The sequence below is a fragment of the Pseudopipra pipra genome, chromosome 6 (genome assembly GCF_036250125.1).
Source record: "Pseudopipra pipra isolate bDixPip1 chromosome 6, bDixPip1.hap1, whole genome shotgun sequence".
NCBI classification, from domain to species: Eukaryota; Metazoa; Chordata; class Aves; order Passeriformes; family Pipridae; genus Pseudopipra; species Pseudopipra pipra.
The window spans coordinates 54,648,312-54,669,528 of NC_087554.1; the positions used below are offsets into that span (position 1 = coordinate 54,648,312).

At 37.5% G+C, this 21,217-nt stretch overlaps 1 protein-coding gene across 12 annotated transcripts in view; it reads left to right on the plus strand.

Annotated features, from left to right (window-relative positions):
• TRAF3 (TNF receptor associated factor 3) overlaps positions 1-21,217 on the plus strand; it is a 76,120-nt gene that overhangs the window by 13,307 nt on the left and 41,596 nt on the right. For 2 of the 12 annotated variants that reach the window (XM_064659217.1, XM_064659214.1), the window contains one exon: positions 13,642-13,783. The exons of 9 other annotated variants lie outside the window; for them this stretch is intronic. The gene's annotated coding sequence lies outside the window, so the exon portion shown is untranslated. Of the gene's footprint in view, positions 1-11,763; positions 12,826-13,641; positions 13,784-21,217 lie in introns of those variants that run through there. One more of the 12 variants, XM_064659216.1, reaches the window with a different exon arrangement.

Sequence of the window (21,217 nt, forward strand, 5' to 3'; positions counted from 1 at the left end):
TTAGTTGACCATTCTGAGATGAGCTGAGGCAGATAGACTTTGAAAGTCCTCTGAGATATCCATGAAAAGGCAGTTATTCTAGAACAAGTGTCCATATGCTGAATTAATTGGAAAAGTTCAAAGTAGTTGAACCCTTGCTTACAATGTTGTGATTTATGTAACAAACAAGGAGAACAAAAGGCAGTGAGGGGAAAAAAACCGACTTCTTATGGATCCAGTTTATACATAAGTTCTATCATGTCTCTTTACAGGAGATAAATGGTGGAAGTTGACAAGTTATCATGCTACACACTTTATTAATGCCTACAATAAATTTCTCCCCATACCTCATATTATATTTTGTAGCAGAATTGCAACCTGAAGATATCTGGGGATGCTTAACTTCATCTTAAGCAGATGTAGGTAATGACTTCTGTTGCTACAGTTAATGTGGAGGTTTGTCAATGTTCTGTTCACTTTAGAGGTACTGACATCTCTGTTTTGCTTTCTTAGGGCAAGTTGAGACATGCCTAAAGTAGCTGTATTTTTAAGCTGGCACTGCTGCTTAAGTGTTGGGTTTTTTTTTAAATAAAGTCTTCTTAAAATCCTATCTCCTGGTTAAACAAATGTCTTGTTGTACTTAATAAATTCGGATAGGAAGGTAATGTGTGTGTGTGTGTGGGGGGAAAGGACTGTAACTGTTTGTTGAGAAATGGTTTGGCTTCTCTTGTAACTAATCAGATTTTATAGAGTATTAAATAGGCCATGTGCTAAAGTATCAGTTGTTAACACCTCCAAACTAAAATGTTTGTCATGTTAAAGAAGGGGAAATATTGGTGAGCTCTCCATTAGGTGGTGCTGCTGGGATTGAAATATTTATGTGCCTAATGGAAGCAGGCTTCTGCCTAGAACTATTTCCATGTCTGTGTTTTTTTTTTTTTAAGGACTTGTCTTTATTAAAATACTTTCCAAAGTAAAATACTTTGCAAAGTATTTGCAAAGCAAGATACTTGCTAAAATGTTGGTGTTTTTTCAGTTTGAAATGAATAGATAAGATACTAAAAAGACAGGCTGTTTTCATGCGAAGGAGGTATGGAAGAAATCAATCTTGTGCTTTTTGTGTGGGTGATTAGATTTTAGGAGCTGCCTCTGTTGTAGCTTTCATCTGTTTAAGTGTTGACTCTGATATGTTCATGCCCTGCTGCCATGTAGTTGGGGATACTGTAGCATTGAAGAAATTCAGTGACAAGAAATACTTGATTTAAAAATCCAGAAATCAATTAGACTGACCATTACAGCAGAAACACCCTTATGAATCTTTTATTTGCTTTTTGACCCCAGCCACTAGCATTTCTTTTTAAAGAGCCATGTTTTCACTTAAACACATAATGGTGGTATTTCTCTGTCTGAGCCCTGGCTAATTAATGATTTTATAAAACTTAAGGGAAGAAAGATGGTGCCTGCACACAGAGGCACTGAGTACCATCTTAAATAGTGACGGTCATCCTCGGTGGTCTGAAGTCGATGCTTGAAAAGTGTGTGATCTTCCATATGGCCAAACTCTTTGTCTGCCAGTTCTACACATGACTGGGATATTTTAGGGCATCTGAAGTTGTACTAAACCCCTGCAATTAGACACCTGACTCTCTCTGCAATAGTTAGAGTTGAGATACATATTAAATTAAAAAAAAGTGCATTAGCAAGTGAATTTAAGTACTCTTTGTTGTTAGGATTCCTTCAAAGATAGAAGGATGAGGTTGCTGAGGTCTTTGAATTCTCCCACACCACTGTGTATCAAAAAAAGTATCAAAAAAAATCCCAAACCCTAATTTTTTAGAAATAGTGTTGGCCAAGAACAATAGTTAGTCACACTGGGTTCTCTACACTGTGTAGAAATATTTTTATGTGATTTACAGAATCAAAGTAATTGTGACCAGCTAGCAAAAAAAGTTTAGTAGCATTAAATAGCACTGAGCAAGAAATGCAAGAGTTGCATTTTTTTTCTGAAGAGACTGAGACTAATTTTTTTTTTCTTTTGAAGATGCTGTAGCTTAGCAAGAATCCATTTCTTGGAGTTAGAAAGCTTAAATAATTTCAGATCCAGCAGTGGGAAGCCTAGCTTAACAGACTTGACCTGAGTTTAACAGCTTTTGAAGTGGTGTGGGACAGCCAGTGGATGTCACATGTAACTTTCTATTTTCAAAGAAAGAAATTGAGAGGTTTGCAAAAAAATCTTTGACTTTCTAACCTTGGCCAGGGTTAAAATGTATGATTGTCAGATGCTGTTAGTTCCTCAAAATATAGCAGATTGAAGTAATAGGCAGGGCAATGATTCTCCTTGGTCTTTTGGAATAGCTCAAATGGGGAAACTTATCAGTTACGTGATAACTGGAGAAATGGACAAGCTGTTGTGTGAGAGAATTTGGCCATTAGTGTTTTATCAGTTTCTAATAATAACTTACAGCTTGCTAATAATAACCCTCAAAGGGGCAATTAAAAGATAGTGGCTGTGATGTCATCCAGCCATACGACTTCATATCAAATGTGAACTTGTCATTCCTCAGTTACGTGATTGGCTTCTTGAGTGAGGCCAAAGCCAAAGGTGGGAATGAATCAGGCAGAAAGAAACTTGTGCTTGGTCACCTTGAATAGAAAGCCTTGATTCTAACATTGCATTAGGATGGTGTATAGACAGAAGGGTGATAATATTCTACACTCCATTAATGGATCTTTAAATACTAACAAAACCTAGCTTCCCTTCTTCTCTCCTACCTTGACTTGCAACTCATTAGGAGATTACCTCTGTGTTTACAGGCTAAACTTGGCAATCAACAGAATTTGTTGTTGCATTTTGCTGTGCTTAGATTCCAGATGGAGGAATAACTGTTGTTTCTACAGCCAAAATGGCATCAATAGCATGTCCCAAAGGCATGTTGATCAGTGAGGGCGTAGTAAGGACAGTCAGGGAAGAAGTGACAACGTATTGTAGTGTATTAAGCTTGTGTCTGTTTATTTTCGGGTGAAGAAGGTAATGAGGGGAGGCCTAGGGAGTGATAAGAGCAGTACTGTGATACTCACATCCAAAAGTGATTGGGGTGGTGAAATATATTTCTGTTTTTAAAAAAAGTAGTAAATAAACAAATGATCAAACATGAGATTTGGCGTAAATGATGGGTTTTATTTGCAGAGGTATCTTTGGTGAAAGATTTATGGGACATGCACTTCTGTGTAAGAACTGATTGACATACAGGAAAGCTCTTGATAATAAATATGGATGCCTGTCTTGAGTTATTAAATGAAATGCTTGAACCTGATATTAAGACTAGATGTGATGTGTCAGTCTCAATGCTGTTACCAGCAGTGAAGTGAAAGTGTGTCTCCCTCACTCTTAGAGTAGACTCAGAGCTGCAGAGTGCTGGAACTTGCTTTGTACCTTGGGTAGAGTTTAAGTCACCACTGAACACAAGTTTTATATTGTATGATGTTGTGAAGTGAACTGTAAAAACCAAGGAGTCACGATTTTGGATTTCTTTTTTTTTTTTTTTTTTTTGTTACTACCACAAGCATAGTAAATTCCAAGGGAGAGATGGGAAGGCCAAATAAAGATGTACCAATATCTTAATGCTGCAATTACTCACCAGGGTTCAAGCATCAGAGCCTATTGCCAAGTATTACAGACAATAAGTAAAATAGAAAGAAGAGCTTTTATTGAGTGTTTTAATAACATTTCTATCTGGCCTTATATCCCGTTAGGGCTCCCTGAGTCTGTATGATACACTCCGTAAACTGAAGTTGTCTCTCTCTCTCTCTTCATCTGGTCTCTACTTTTTTAGAAACGTTTTTAAGAAAGCTTTAATATTTGCATACAAGTGACTTCTGAGATGCCATTTCCCTACCACAACCCTGCATGTCCAGATGTTCACTACAAGAATAAAGAGGCCAACGTATAATGGCTGAAAATTAGTACAGAAGAGTTCAGCTCCCATTGTCCTAAGCTTGTGTAGAGTATTAACCTGTTTTCACTAACTGGAATGAGACTGGGGTCATTGTCTCTGCAGGTACTTAGTATGGACATCAGGTCCTCTTTGACAGTATTTCAGCTTTGCTCTGACTGTGGTAGAACTAGTTAGACACTCCAAACTAATTAACTTTGTAAAAGCAGGAGGGTGAAAATTGATATTATGCTGATGACTTCTCAGCACTGTGTTTACTGATAAAACTGATCCACTACCAGTATGGAATGAGGGAGAAATGCATAGGAGAAATAGATGTTGGGATGTTACACATTTTAAATCAGTAACCAACTGCCTGCAATTTGCCTGAATGTAATTGTTTCTGGTGGTTGTCTGAACACGGAAGGCTTCAGGGTTGTCTCCAGTCTGTGCTCTGACTCGTGGATAGTTAGACTGAATGTATAAAGTTTGGGAAGCCAATATGTGATACAGGGGGCTTTATCTTCTTATGCCTGCAGGCAGAGCACTGTAGAAGGACACAAGTCTCCTTTACAGAAATAGGAGTCTTTCAGGTGTGTAGTGGTGTTCTGCCTGCTTTCATCCTCTCCTTTTTCTCATTCACCAAGGGCTGGACTATAGACTGGAACACAGCTGTTTGTTGCTGCTGCTGCAAGGATTTATTTTTCTGATCCATCCTTTGCCTCTGGTCTAGGTTTTTCATTAGTATTTTATTTCTTGTTTTGATTGGTTTTTGTTTTGTTTTTAATTTACATTGTAAGTTTTGTGTTTTGGATTACTGTACTGAGATTCCTCCCTGAAGCACATGGAGATAGTGTTAGGCAAGACCTGCTGAGGCCTCTTTGCCGTTATGTTCCTCTCTGAATCAAGTCAATGGGTCTTATGGTGTGACCTTAGCTTACAACAGAAGCTTCAAGGGTTCTGAGCTCTGTAGGGCTATCTTGCAAAGTAGCAGATTAAGCTTGCTCCAGCATGATTTCTACATGCCTGACACTCTAGGAAGAGCTGCGCTTCCTCTGGAGATTTGAAGTCTAGCAATTGCCTTAGGTGGAAAACCTAAGGCAGACTGCAAAGCCAGTGTTCTTCTGACTGTGTTTTTTTTGATAAGGCATACAGGGAGTGCAGCCTGCCAGTTCATGGAGGGTGAGAGCTGATACTCCATGTGTGGATAAAGATGGTGAAGTCCATGTAAGTACAGCACTTGTCAGGATTGACCAGAAGAGTCTAGTTGCAGGTGAGGGGAAGTGTTTAGCTATCCCAGGGAACTTAGAGCTGTGCTACTGTTTGCTTTCCCTGTGAACTGATGGGACACCTTGGGAACTATCCCGAGGACCCAAGAGGTTGCTTTGTTGGTGACAACTTTTTACTTGAGCAGTGCAGCCATATTGCTTGTCTTGGTCTGTGTGCTCCAGGGGGAGAATTTAGGCCTTCACAAGAACGAGTGCATCGGCAGATAACAAAAAGAAACATGCTTTTTATTTTCTGTGTGTACTTCTTCTTTCTCCATAATTACAGGTTGGTTCTGTTGCGCAGTGGAGGCAGCTCCCATAACTAGGTTTCAGTTTAAAAAGAAGTATATAGTTATTTGAGTCTGAAGACCATTCATATTCATTCTTCTGTTGCCATCAACATGACTTTTTCTGGCAAACACATAGAAAAAATAAATTGCCTATGAGAAGAGAAGTGAGGTGGGATGTCTTGATGTACTGTGGGGAGATGAGAATGTTTCAGTAGGACAGAATGCTTTATGAAGGATTTACATTCCCAAAAGTAGGATAAAAAAGTAAGGGCCACAGAAACGGTTGTTCATATATTACATTGTGAAGCCCCAGCACCAAGGGTTGGCAAAAGATGAACTTAACTTTCTGCATTTGAGCTTCTAATGATATGTGCCCCCCAAATACTTTGTGGCCTGCTAGGAAAGTTGTATTGCACTGTCATGGTAACAGAATTATACTTCTCCAGTACTAAAACAAATGTGGTCTCTGTGCTTTTGAGACTTTACGTAGTGGGGTTTAGTTTACGATCAGCTATGTAATTTAAAGTCTCTTAAAACTCTAATTCTAATAATTGTGCATTTATGATCCCTGACATTAATTCAAAATATTTATTCAACTTCCAACTTTCAAAAAGTTGTATAATGAAAATACTTACTCTTAAGTAGCATTAAAAGTATTTTAAACGCAGCAACTAAAACATAATCTGCATTTTTAAATTGATCATTTTTAGCAGAAAAAGATGAATAATATGACCTGTGAGATGTTTTGAATATACTCTTTGATTTTTAAATATAACACTTAAGCTGTTATCACCCCTCTGAAAACTGAGCAAAGATTCCTTCATTGAAGCTACTTGACTTTGTTTGAGTGAAGTGGATTTTATACTGTAGTTGTATTGCAGCATATTTTCATTGCTAGAAGAAGCAAAGAACACCTTTCAGTTCATTACTGACTGACTGTAGGGATTCTTGGCTCTCTCATTAGCTTTTAAAAGTAAGGTGAAAATGGAAGACATAAGATGGCATCGTGCTTTCTTGTAAATCTGTTCCGACTGTTTCACTAGTCCTAATTTTCTACAAGAATAAAACTGGTTGTTTAAACTACTTCAGTTCTTAGTGTCACAATTCAGAAATGGCAGCGATGTGCTGGCCAAAATTTTATGTTGGCTAATATGTTTTAATACCACTTGATGGTAGTCTAAAACCCCCCTCTGCTTTCAGTGTTCACATTTCAATTCTTTAATATTGGAATGTAAATCTTTCCTGTGCTGAATAGGTTGAAGTACAGTAGCCAGTAAATTTAGACCCGCGTTGTGAAATGGAGCGTGCATCTCAGATAGTTTCTTTTCTTGGTTTTGGTTTAGGTTGACAGAAGTATCTTTACATCTGCAGTTTCTGGAAATTTAAGAACGCTGTGAACCTCTGGCCAGTAAAAATTTTCCCATTATGTAAAACATTCTTGTAGATTAGCTTGACTCCCTAAGTGGTGGTAGTGGTGACTTCCTCCATGAGGTAAATAGACTTCTGCAATTTTCTAGTGAACTAGTAAGTCTCAGTGCAGCTTTTTGATTTGCTGTAGTTTGTTATGGTTTGGTGCAACCTTAACCTACTATTTCCCTTTTCTGCCTTCAGGCTTTTGAGAATTGTTTTTGTATATTAATAGGAGATGCTTGAAACCGACTTGACTTGTTTGTTTCCCAGCAGGAAAGCCTGAGTGCTTAGGCTTTAACTGAATCAAGACCATCTCTCAGCAGTGGGAAACAATATATTAATCTATTGGAAGCACAGACTGCAGTCTTGTGTGTCACTGGGGTTTGTGTTGTGACTTTTTTTCCATGTAAACAGGTAGGTAGGAACAATTCTTCTGCTGTATATATTTGTAATATGTACATTCAGAAACCTCATGACAGTTGTGTGAGTTGGGGTTTTTTGTTGGGTTTTTCTTTTTTTTTTCTTTTGATAGTATTTGTATCATTGCATGAAACTGTAAAGTACCTTGTTCTCCTTTGTGTTTTGACATCTTTTAAGTTGATGGCATTAATTTTACAAATCATCTTCAGTGTCTGGACTTATTTTACTTATGAGTGGGGGCGATACCTCAAAAGTCAAAACAAGTTTCATTCTCATTTCAGTAAGTAAACCCTCTTTTAGCCTTGTTCTTTCTTATTCTGTGTCCTCCACACAATCAGAATGGACTATTTAGCAAGTTGTTCTTCATTCTCTGCCTGATGGACTTAAGTTGCATGATAGTATATGGAGGCTTGATTTTTATAAATATTTTGTTTATTTCATAAGTTGTATTTGCGAGAAAAGTAAGCAAATTATTAGTTCCATTTCACAAAAAAAAATAATCTTTCCTTCAGATGTTTGATTTCAAATAGACTAAAAATATGATTTGAACTCATAGGTGGTAGCCAGCTTCCTCAGTCAGCCAAGCCTAATTTGGAAAACTACATTATACCTTAGTTGCAAGAGGAGAAAACATCTCAAATCTTCTAAACAGTACATTAAATATGCTTGGGGTTGTGCTTTCCTTCCTTGTTCCACTCTGATTTTACTGGAGTTTGAAAGGAAATGATGCCTCTACAAAAAAAAGTTAGTCCTGTTTGCCTTCAGTTTAAGCTTTAAATTAGGAATGGATAAAAGAAGTGAAACATGCTCCTTTCAACTTCTTGACATGAACATAGGAAATTCATCAATCCTTCAGGTGAGTGATGGAGGTTGTGTCTTTGGAGAGTAGCAGCAGGTGATTCTCTGGGTCTACTCTGTGGCCTGTTCCTCAGAACAGGTGCAGCTTTATAAAGCTGGAAGGTAGAGAGACTCTTTAAAAATTTTGTGTGGAAATGGACAAAAAAAAGCTTTTTACTACGCTAATACTAGACAATGTGTTAAGCACTGTGACTAAGAACTTCTTGTCAGTAATAAATTGTGTGAATTAGTGATGCTGTTTATATACAGAAGTTCATGTTCTTGTCACAATAAGTTCTTTTTATAGGTTCACATAACGGTATGACAAGTCCTTTCTAGGTTGTGATTTAGATGTAGCATCTGAAGAGTGCAGGAAGAGGAAATAGCCTGCTGGAATGACTGGATACTCTCTTGGCCTTTTCTCTTTCTTTCTCACCTTCCCGCTCTGGACCATGCACAAAGATATCAAATCTGCTTCACAAATGGTTCAAGATTTTTTTCCTTGGCTGTGTCTTCTAACTTACTGCTAGGTGTTTGGTGTTTTTTTCCTAAGAAATGCAGTGTGCACACCAGTTCCTGGTGTGTGAATGCCAGCCAGAAAGCAACTAGGCTGTCTTCAAATCATTCTCACTGTCCTGAAGCAAGATACGTTAAAAAGTCATAAGATGCTAGTCTTAGACTAACTGCAGAAACCACAAAATAATTAAAGATCTTATTTTATCATTTAAGTTTGGTTTTTAGGGGAAGGGGATATTTTTGGTCCTCCTTCTTCCCAACTTTACCAAGAGTTTAATTTACATAATTATACTTGAGTGTTCCTTATTTCTAGTTATTTTTTCACTTTTGGCAGTTCCCAGCTTAAGACTGGAGTCCTATTTTACAAGGTAATACGTGTACAAGTATATGAAGAGATGGGAACTTGGTAGGTGTCCAGGTAAGATCAGAGAAAGCAGATCTGTTCCTTGCCGAGGGAGAACAGAAATATACAGAAGTGCTCTAAGTCATGCAGAAAGTCTGATAGCTTTTCTGATTTTTTTTTTTTTTTTTCTGTTTCAAAGCCAACAGGTCTTTTCCCTTTTTCAAATTCGTGATCATATTTTTAAAATGTGGTACGTGATGTGGTCTGCAAACCAGGGAGGATATTGGAAGCTGCATATGACCTTTAGTGATAAATTATTTTCAGTAGAGACAGGTTTAAAATAAAACTAATTAAAACTTGGTTTGGGAGCCTAAACTGAGTATATATTGTCCATTACAGGAATTTCAGTGTTAGCTAAGCCGTGTTAGAAGAAAAACTGTAAAACTGCTGTTTGAGTGCATGGGAACTCGGGAGCCCCTGTGAAGAATAAGCAAAGGACTTGTGCACAGCAGTGAGAAATTAATCTTCCTCCCATCTGTTGGTGGGGGAGTGGGTAGTAGTTATGTTAATTGTGTCTTCGAGTCTGCACCTATGTTGCCCATTATGGTGGCCTTTTAAAGGAAACGTAAACCTTGTGAAACCACGGCACTAAAACCAGCCAGCCTTTGCAATGCTTTGGGTCAAACCCCCAAAGGAGGCATCTACCTCTAAATTCTCTCATTTCCTTTCTGCTTATCCCCATATACCATGCTCTGATTGCTGCTTGCTGCCCCTCTCCTGGGGGCTGCAGCAGAAGGTGGGGAGGTGCTGAAGAGCTGCTGGAGGTTTCCAAGCTTTCCATGTCGTTGTCAGCGTGTTTTCAGTCCTACCTATTGTTCCTGTGAGGCCAAACTAGAGAAGACTGGGCAGGATCCTCCCCAAAGGAGGACCTGGATCTCCAGGAATAATAGATTGCTAATGGTAGGCAGCTGGGCTGCGATGAGCTAAAAGATCTGGCCTTGAGCCTGGCTCTGCAGGATGCAGAGGGAAGGAGGGGTGGAAAGCAGTGATGAGCCTATTATTTCAAATGAGCCAACAACTGGCTGATTGACACTGAGGGCTCATTGTTGCTCCCTTTGCTCTTAAACGCAGCTGTGGAGAATGAAGAAGTTGGGGGGCAGGATGGGAGGGATAAAAAAAAAGCTAACTCAAATTATAAATTAGACTCTTAGTGTCCAGAGAGGCAATGGGTATTAATAAAAAAAATAAAATCTGTCTGAATACAAGAGAAACTTTTGACTGGGGATGCTCAAACACTGCAACAGGCTGCCCAGAGTGATAGTAGAGTCACTCTCTGTGCAAGTGCTCAAAACCCAGTGGGTCACTGTGCTGGGCAGCTGCCTCTGTCTGACCCTGCTTGAGCAGTGGGGGTTGGACTGGATGGCCTCCAGATGTCCCTTCCAACCACTGCCCTTCTGTGAAAGCTTCTTTAATATTTGGATGTATTCTTTAGCTACTGTTGTGGAACACTTGGGAAATAATTACAAATGCCCCTGCTGGGCACTTGTCTCACAAATGCTGCTGCCATGTAATCACGGCAGTTTTAATTGTATAGGGAAAGCATCCAAGTGCTAAGTAGTTAATTGACTAAACTCCTTGATTTAGGCAGCAAAAGCAAAAAAGAATCCACCAACATCACCCCTGCTTCCTGAACCTAAAAAATCCCCAGACACCCTAAACCTTAAAAGACTTTTTTAAAAATTCCTTGAAAGATTATGAGAATAAAAGGTAGCTTTAATGTAACTTACAAGAAACAAAATTATTTATTATCTTCCACCAATTCCTTGTAGTTTTACCTACTATCCCTAAATTATCCTGTGAAAAATGAAGTAAAAAATAGTCAGGAACATGAGAGGAGGAACAGCAGAGAGAATGCAAAGAGATCCCACCAAACTCTGCAGTTTCTTCCTTTCAGCCCACAACTAGAAAGACACGAGATGATTTGAATGAACTTTCCTGTAGCTGTGTTTCTTTCCTAGGCTCTTTCAGCCCTCCCCGTTTGCACTTTACACAGCCCTCAGAAAGACTGCAGTGCAGTGGTTGGCAAGAAGGGAATTACTAGGAGGGAAAATCAAGCTATAGTGGCTCCTCTTACAGTGTGGTGTTGCTGAGATCTGCATTTTTGGAGAAGGTAATGAAAGGCTGCCTTTGGGTTTCCAGTTTGGAAATCTGAATGCTTGCAAAAAAGGATGTGGATAAGATTTCATTAAATGTCCCTAGAGTGTGCATGGCATGCTGGACAACCACTAAGCTCATTGATGCAGTGGTTTGTTTTTTTATTCTGGATACAAAACACCTGCAGTTTCTACCTCATACTTTTGTTTTTAATCCTCTGTGCTCAGAGAGTGGAGAATAAGGTAAGGTGCTTTTTGTTGCCTAACATATAAAGGATAATGGAAGTAATTTTTGCATGTTGTAGCATGCAACAATAACTGTGTTTGTTGGAAAGTAAAAATTTTGATTACCTTTTTTATTGCTTGTAACTCATTGAAATTCTTTGTAATAAATTCCCTGAATTATCCAGTATATTAAAGTTAAGAAACAGTTATTTGTACTTCATATGTATTAAAAGATTTTATTTTTTTTTTTAAGTCGGTTTTCATTCTGGTTATACGATATAATAGGAAATTATCTTCAAGAACATTCTGGGAATGTTCCTCTTTTTATGTTAATCTTAAGAGCTAAAAAGCTGATCCTTTCTTTGGCTTATCAATATCTTTGGATTTTTTAAATGCCAGAATTTTAAGGGTATAGCACTGTCATAATGCTGCTGTTCAGCTGTGGAGTGCACTTGTTCAGGAAGAATGAAACTTTGGAGGCACCTGAATTCTGTGTGATTTGGAAGGGGTTGTTGGTGTGTTGGGAGGGAAAGGAGAGGCTGAAAGTGCAAAACTCCCTGTGCTAAATTCAGATTTATAGCTAAGAATACAAATGAATAATGACCAGAGTCGCCGACATAATTGGTGTCTGAACTCGGGATGGGAGCTTAAGAGTTTTAGAACTTCAATGTCTTGCTGATTTACTATATAAATGGTTAGTACAGAAATTTGTACTTCGTTCGTGACATCTGTAGGAATTCTGGGCTGATTTGTAATTTATATACTATTCTGGTGGGGAAAGTGTCGTACAGTTGCAGATCTCCTTTTTGTATGAGTAAGCACTTATTCCTGTAGTTTTCGATAAATCTCACTGCTGGGCTATTTTTCCCAGCTACTGTGTTTCTAGAATGAGCCAGGTTGGGCTTTCCTTGGCCAGTGGTTTTTTTTGCCAGAATCTGTAACCAGTCGTTAGCATGTTACCTAATGTAATTATGGAAAATAGCATGGCTGCTACTTTCAGTAGCAGTAGCCTTTCCTTTCTACCTCCTGAGGACCAAAGAAGAATTGTAGCATGTGACTAAGATTAAAAAAAAAAAATCAGAGCCACAAAAAATGACTCATTTATAGATGTGGAAGTTTGTGGCGTTTCTCCTGACTAAATAAATCTTATCTTGGTCTCATGTTACAAAGTTCCCATGCTTTAGCTGTGGCAACAGTAATGAAAGCCCAGCAGGTTGAGTGGCAGGTGAGCCTTTCTGTGACTGTCTGACCTTCCATAACCAGCCCTGTGTAACTGCTGAGGCTGACCCATCTTCACAGCATTCTGTGCAGGATGACAGCTGGGAGCATGCTGTCGAGCTGGGCCCTTGGTGCTGGTCTGCTTAGGGTCACCTGGGAACATCACCTCTGCCCTGGCACCACGGAGTAGCTGCTCACATCTGTCAGAGTTCACAGACACTGTGGGACTCTGTGGTGGGTGGATGCAAACTTCTTTGGCAAGAGTTGAGAAACTGAAATTCTTGTAAAATGTGGTTGTAAATTGTAAATGGCCAGGTGAGGTTATTGCTGTGTGGTTACAAAATGTTGGCCTTGATATGTAAATATGAGAGAGACTGTGGGGACTTCGGTGGCGTGGGCATTGTTGTGGTATTTGTTGCATCTGAATTTTACTGTCACATTTAGGAATGCACATCGATACAGACTGATGAAGATTTGTATTACACTTTCAGACTATTTTCTTCTTTTTCTCTGTGCTTGTGAAAGTTCCAGGATCAAACAAGCTTTCCCAAACCAAGTTGCTTCCTTCTAATGATCTCTTGGAATATTGTCATAGGATGGGTTTTTTTAAGAAACACTCTGCAGAACAATTAATTATTTTCTCAGAATTGTATTGATGTTTTCAAATGGAATTTATCAGACTGTTTCCAAGAAAATGGCACTGCTTTGAAGATTTTATACAGTCTAATGATACGCATTGTATCTGGGTGGAAAAGTTTGTGTGTGGGTGAAAGCAGGAAAGAGCTGTGATTGTTCACGTCCTTCTTTAAAATGCAGGTCTTTTTAAGTCCTTTATGAACAATAGTGGAAGAGAAGAAAACAGTGGTTTAAAACTCATGATGATAAGTTACATATTCTGTGTTATTTATCTTAGGTTATTTTTTAAATTTATCATTAAGAATTAGTTTGATATTTCTTCAGTTTCATTAGAGCCAACTTAACAAATGCTGAGAAGCCTGTTGTAGGGTTTTTGAATGAAGGTAATGTAACTCAAACTTTTTCTTTCTTCAGGGCAAAGAAAGAAACCAGGCAGACTGTAGCAAAGCTCCCCTTATTGGCATGAGTAGAGAACCCTAACAGAGCACTGAGAAAGCCTATTTTTCTTTCTCCTCAAGCTGCGGATCAAATGAGATTCAAATAAAACGAAGGAAATGTAAGCAATCAGAGAGTCTTCCAAATTTGGGGGAAGGGAGGAGTATTAGTGTGGGAAGAAAAGAAGTATTCAGATTTTGATCAAGAAAGCTGTTGCACAAACTTTGGAAGTCAAGAGCTTTTTTTAAGCTAACAATTCCCCTTTTAATGTTATAGTCTCTTCAGTTGTCTGTGAAGGAGAATTGTTATGTGAGAAGGAGCATATAATTTTCAGACTGATACAGAGGTTACCTGTTAGCAGGTAGTTAGTGAGGAGGTTAGAAAAAGCAGTAAGAACAAAGGTTGAGCAAGAACTGTCAAGGTTTTCAACCTTTATGCCATTCTGGCAGCAACTGTGATAGCGATGACATATTTGAATGGAAAATGGTCTTGTAACCTGTTCTTAAGGTGAACCTTTTCTAAAGAGTACATTCTAAGAAAATACATATGTTTTATGGGATTTGCTAGTTTGGACACTCACCTTTAATCTTCTAATGCCAGTAACTTGTGAATTGCTTGAAACCATGTTCACATACATGGCATGTTCTTTGGTGGCACTGCCACTGCTTTGTGTGGCTGTGATACAGTAAAATTCTTGCTTTTGTTTTTAATGTAAGGTTTTTTGGTGGCTGGGAAAAATCTCAGATTTGTCAAGCATGAAAATTCTGATAACATTGGATAATCTTTGAAGAAGATTTATTTGGAATTACAGTTTGATATACTTTCTCTCATAGGTTTCTTTTGTCTTCTGTTTGGGTACATGGCTGAACTGGGCTGTACTCAGTCAAGATTTCATGAGCTTGCTAGTTAATTGTTAGGAGATAAATAGCTGCTACATTTATTAAGAAGTTTGTGATTATTTTTTGTTAATTTATTTTTTCCTCCTAAAGCATGAACATTTGGATAGAAAAGAACATTTTACCTGAGCGGTCTTTTTACTGCATTTTGAAGTAGGTTCTTAGGACTCAAGCAAAATATTTTTCTGCTTACCTGCCATCTCAAAGTTTACTGAAAATCTCCATTTTGCTTTGTTTTTAATTCATCGTCTAGTCATACACATAATATTTCCTCTTTACATCAAAAATGTAATACAACCCTTTATGAGGATGAGCATTTATTTTGATGACTTTGGTCTGAATTTTTGTGTGCAATCCATTCAGCATTTCACTGCTCCTATGATAAAAGATAGATACCAGGAGTATATATTCTGAAAATCTGTGTTGTTAATTTTTGTGTTGTGCATCAAGGTGAAACTCGAATGTGGTAGTGGAGGGCTTGATTGAAACTATTGATCAAAACTCAGCAGATGAGAGAAAAAAAGGGGCAATATGAAGGGTAGCATATGAGTACCAAAGTTGTATTAAGAGGTGAACACTTATGTGCTTATTATATCTGGCTTATATCTGGAAATTGTTTTAAAAAACTGGATGATGACATATCAATAAAGATCTAAAATTTTCTTGTCCTCTTTCAGCTGAACTTAATATACTGTGGATTTGCCTTAATTACATCTGTTGTTGGCCCTCTATCTTCTGTAAGCACACTAATGAAATCTCTTACTTCAGTGAGGCACAGAAGCTGTTGGGATTGATAACATATTCTTGTTCCAAAATGGAATAGCCTTCACTTTTACCAATCACAGCCATTGTCAGCACAGCTGTCAGCACATAAGTATAACTCTGGTGCAGTCAATACCCAGGAGAATAAATTACTGAAACTATATGAAGAAAAAAATGCAGTATGAGTTTACATATACCTTATTTAATCATTTTTTCCCCCTGAATAACTGTCCTGAATAGTGGAAAATTGTTAAAAAAGAACAAAAGCAACCAAAACCCAAGTTTTGACACTGTATGATTAACCTGCAGAACTCACTGATCTGTGATAACAGTAAGAATTTTCTGCTCTTGGCCTCAAAATAATTGCTTGTAAGGCCAGCAGCTGTATAGAGGAAATGGGAATCAGCCTTAACAGATGCTTTGGAGCTACATTTTTTTCCCTTTTTCTTCCTCTTGCCTATCCACTAATGTGTAGTAGCTGCTGTATAATGACGGAAAAGAAACCCAGGAACTGGTTTGTGCCTGGCTTCATGGATCCACATTGCAGCATTTTAGATGTATTTTGGGACTTTATGTAGAAAGTGCATTTATATGTTCTGAATTGGATTAAATTTGACACTTTTTGGGGATTTTCTAAAGGCAGCAGTAGAAGAATTTCCAAAACAGCGTGAAACAGGCAGAAGAAAGGATTCTTCAGAGAAGCATTTACAATGTTAAGGTGGTAGTTCTCCTTATAGAGAGAGATACAGGTGTCTTGACCTCTCTAGCTGTTTGTCTATAATATTATGCCTAGTGTTTTAGGATCCTGAAATTGCTTCATAAGATCATAAAGCATTAGAAATTTCAGTTTAGTTGGAAAACATCATGAAAAAAATCTCTTACGAAACTAAGAAGGGTGGGCAGGTGATTTCTTCTTATCCAGACTTCTAGGAGGATTTAGAGTGGTGACAAATCTCACTAGAAGAGTCTAAAAATAATACTTCCTACTGATGTAGAACACTTCAGGCCAGAGATGCTATAAAAGGTAAGCAATACTTTGCTTATTTTACAGTTTAAGGGGAAATGAAGTGGTGAAGTCTTAAAATTGTGTAGCTTTTCAGTAGAATTTGGGGTGAAAAGAAATCCAAACTGCTGCTGTAATATTGGAAGCTTCATTGCCTAGATACAAGTTATTTACAAAAAGTGGGGAATCAGCACTATCTCCTCTGAAATGTCATTAGCAGTGCAACATCCTATAAGCTCTAATCTTAGAACTTAAGCCCCTTGCTCTAACAGTGAGCGTCCTCTGCATACTTTTAAATCTGGCATTTGCTCCAGTTGGAAATTATTCTTTGCATTCTGTATATCTAGACTGTGCCTGTGTGAATCTTTATAATGCAGGCAGATAGTCTTTATGAGTATAAATTCTCCAAGGAATCTGAGTATTCTCATTTAGTGTCTAGTGTAACACCTGGAGGCTTTCAGGTTTGAATTTTCAAAAATAAAAATGCATGTTTAAATGTTAGATTGCCATTAATACATTGAACAAAATTGCTGTATTCAGTATTTATTTGGTAGAGGTGAACATGATTTCATTAATATTAACTAGAGAAGCCCTCAGGCATTAAGCATGCAAAAAGAATCTTCAGCTAGAAGTGTCAACTTCATATTCCAAATCTGAAGACACAAATCTCTTTAAGCCTTGTGGATGGTGTGGAAAGCACCAGTTTTAACATGTCTCTGAAGAAGCAGCAGTACTGTACAGTTCTACCAGAAGTTTCTTGGAAAGGTTGCTATCGCTTCTGTTAAACTTCTTTTGGCTGTGTAACAGTGATAAGCACTGGTTTTTGGGTGGTGATGTGAAATTCAGTGAGAAAAATGCACAAGTTACTCTTAAAATCTTCACATTAAGTATATTGTAAAGGATAACATTGTCATAGATTTTTGTTAATTCTCTTAAGCCAGTGCAATGGAAACCTTCAAAAAGGGACCTGGTTTTTTTTTTTTAAACCTTAGTAGTATCCAGTCTGAACCAGTGCTGTAGAGATGGTTTGTTCTCAAGATGTCAACGGTATCAATTGATCTGAAACTTCCAGATCAGCAGTTGATATAAACCTGCAGGCATCAAATACAAGATTTAAGGTTGGCAGAAAAATAATAAAGTAGTTTGTTATCTGGGAAAGTAATCACAAAGAAGAGAGAAACTAAGAGAAACTGGGACAGAAACTAGGAAATTGCAAGGAGATTCCAGGTAAAAGAAGCTTTTAATGAGACCTTACAGCTGGAAAAATGAATACTGTCATACACCAGAAGGCACTTGTGTCTAACATAGACTTGGCTTTCAGTAGCACATTCCCAGAGTCTGTGTTTACTACAAGAGGAAGTAGTACACTGCTGGGAAACATGTTTTTGGAATCTAAATCTTCCATTTTGAAAAATTAACACCTCAATGAAGGTGAGAAATGCTTTAGATAGCAGTGAATGTGAAGTTCTGGTTATGAATGCTATGACAAATCTGGATAAAGGGTCTATGACTTTCTCAACCTTGTTTTTTTTCTTCCTGAAAACTCAACTTCAGTAACACATTTTTACTAGAGATGTAGAAATTGAAATGCACTTTAGTATAACTAGAAATACTAGCACAAGTGGTCTAGAGGTTTGGGGGTTCTTTTAAGTTTTTTTTTCTGTGGTTTTGTTTTCTTTCTTCCAGATTCCATTTACAAATTTCACTTAAGATTAGTGAGAGGTTGTGCATGAATGAGTGTCTTCCAGGCAGTTCAGTGTTAAATAAAATATTCTGACAATGTCACTTGCTGTTGTTAATTTCTAGAGTTTGATTAATATTTAGGGCAGTGTGAAAAAGTATATCTTTCATACCTGTGTTCATAGTATGCTGTAGTCAATGGGATAAAATGGAAGAGCAGGAAATGTTTTATGTGGGTGAGTTAATTTCCATAGAAGACAGGATAGATAGATTTTATTTTTTTTTTTTTGAGCTTTGGATGTAGGATTAGAAATCTTACTTTGGTTAGAGTTGAAAGAATTTCATGTGGAAGTGAGATGCTGTGCTCTCAGTTTTCTGGTATGGTCATTTTTAGTTCCACAGTTCTTGGTTTCAGTGTTGAATTCAAAAAGTTCGGAGCCATATTTGAAGTTGCATTCTGTTTCATTTACCAGCTTCCTCTGAACTCCTCTGTGTTCAGAATTTCCTGGGAGGATTATTTTTGTTAAAGATGAGCTGCATTTTAAAATTAATTAAGTAATATTTTGTGGGGATTCTTGAGAAGGTAGTTTAGCTGTAATTATTCTTAATAAGCCTCTTGAAGTGCTTTGGTTTTTTTTCTTTTTATTTGCTCCTCTCTGACACCTTTGCCTTCACATACTTTCATCTAATAATTTTAGAAGATGAGGTAAAAAACTTTAAGACAGGTAGTACTTCTGCTGAGATTTCAAGGCTGGATTCATTAAGAGACAGCACAGATGCACTCTGTTGGGAACTGGCAATGCAGAAAGTATTCTTCATGCGTTTGGCAGACAGCAGAGTAGATAGACTTCTGATTTGAAGAATATGTGTTGCTATTCCGATAGAATTCTGAAATTTTGTTAGATTTGAAGCTGAAGATCTCTGATTAACAAAGTGGAAAAAAGTAGCATTGATCAATAGGTCTTGGTTTAAAACAAACAAACAAACAAACAAAAAAACCAAACAAAAAACCCCCAAACCAACCAAACAAAAAACCCCAACAACAACAAAAACAAACATAACGCAAAAACACACACAAAAAAAAAAAGGTTGAAAATAACTTTAAAAGATAGCAAGGATTTCTTGATTCCTACTTGGTGGTTTCAGAAATAAAGAGACTTTGGGGTCTGAAGTTGCTATAATTTATTGAGTGAATTGTTTCTGATAATCATGCAGCTGATTTTTCTTGAAGGCACACCTTGGGAGGAAAAGGGGACTAGACTGGATCACTAGAGGATGACACATCTTTTTCCAGGACTGTGTGCTTGGGCTGGAATGATTTGAACATGCCATCTGCCTTAACCCTTGTTGATTCTTGTTAGGATTTGTCATGGCTGGTTCAAATTTACTGTTGCCCAGTCATAGCAGTCAGAAGTGGGAAACATAGTGAGTGACTTACCTTTTGGGTGTCTGTGATTTAACACTGCCACTTGTAACATGTGAACCAGGGACCTCTATGCCATGCAATAAAAGCAAAGGAAGCATTAGGCTTGCTGTAAAACAAGAAGTGGAGGAAATGTGGACAGATGGAAATAGCTTTCCATAAAAACAGACTATTCAGAATGCGAATATAAGCTGTTTCTTTCCTATTTTTCTTTCCTATTTTTCTCTTCAAAGCATATATAAACGCATTCTGTAAGAGGAAACTACCTTTAATTTCAAATAATATGATTTTCATGCTGTTTCCAATAATATTTTACCTAGATATTTTTCTTCTGTGGTAGATAGAACTTTTCCTTTGTAAACAGAGCCAGAAGTTAAAACCCAACAACTCATGGTGTTTATCCACTTCCTCCACATAGGACTGTCATATGTATCTCAGTCATGGATGTCCCCTGAACAGCAGAGGAAGAGATTAAAGTACACTTTTTTCTGTGATCATCTAATCATCTTTTGATCTTTTATATTCTTTATCTACTTCTACTAAAAGCCTTGTGTAGAAATACAGATCCCAGCTGGGGGTTAACTTCATAGGTGAAATGCAATAGCCTTGTCTGTGGGTACAGGAGAGAAAAGAGAACCTGAATTGGAATTCAGAATGCAGAAGAATAACTTGCAGTGAGCTTGGACAGCATTTCTCTTACGTGTTGTCTTGTGACCCAGGCTTTCAAAGCTTAAGAGGTCTTTTGATTTCTAAAAGATGTTTTTGATTTCTTGCACTTTAAATGATGTTATACTGTATTTTGGTAGCCCACTGAGATTACAAAGTAATTACTGAGAGCTGTAGATAGCAAGCATAAGTCAAAATACAAACACTTTGTTTTTCATACTGCCTCAGGCTGAATCTTAAACTTGTTTGTCCAACCAATTTGTCATGATTCAAAGGAATGCTGTTAACTTTCAAAAAAGTAATAGCTGAACACAGTGTCACATAAAAACCATCTTTCCTTAGTTGCACTGACTTTTTCTGCTGTCTTTTTTATAGATAAAAATTAATCCTTTTTAAAGTTGTGGAGTTTTCTTTCTCCCATCCTGTACAGTATGTGTTAGACTAAATGTTAATTCTATGCAACATAATATTGGATAATTACTAAAAGTGTCAGTCCCTGGGCTCTTGGGCACTCTGAACTGTATAAATACTGTGTTATTATTTAGAAATATTTTTATTCTCATCTCCTAATGTTGATGTAATTACTTTCCCCATCTATACTCTATTTAGAATTTAGAAATTTGTCACACTGAGCAAGAGGGAGCATATGTTAGAACTGTTTTCATGAAAACGTAGTCCAGCAGACTTGCTGGACTTGAGTCCCCTTGTACTGGCATGCTATTTTGTTTAATCCTATAAGACACTTCACATGAACGTGTAGACTTGTTATTGAAAGAAACAGAGTCAAGGAAAGTGATAAGATAATAAAACAACGTGAGATGTAGCTTACCATTCCTTTTCATCTCTTGAGTCATCTTGCAAACTAGAGCATGGGAAATACACGTTTGTGATTCAAGTGACAGGCACGGTTGTTCCTTTGCCAGAATATCAAGATAGCATCTTTTGATTACACTTCCGATTTTCTAGGTCAGATAGGACAAGAAGGAACAGCATGTACCTTCCAAGCCAAAAACAGTTTTGTATTTAGTTCAATAACTTCTACAGTCTTAGAGCCCTTGGAGATTGTGGTGAAATCTGGTTTAGTTGCTTGAGAACATAGTAGTTCATGTATCAGAACAGGCCTTT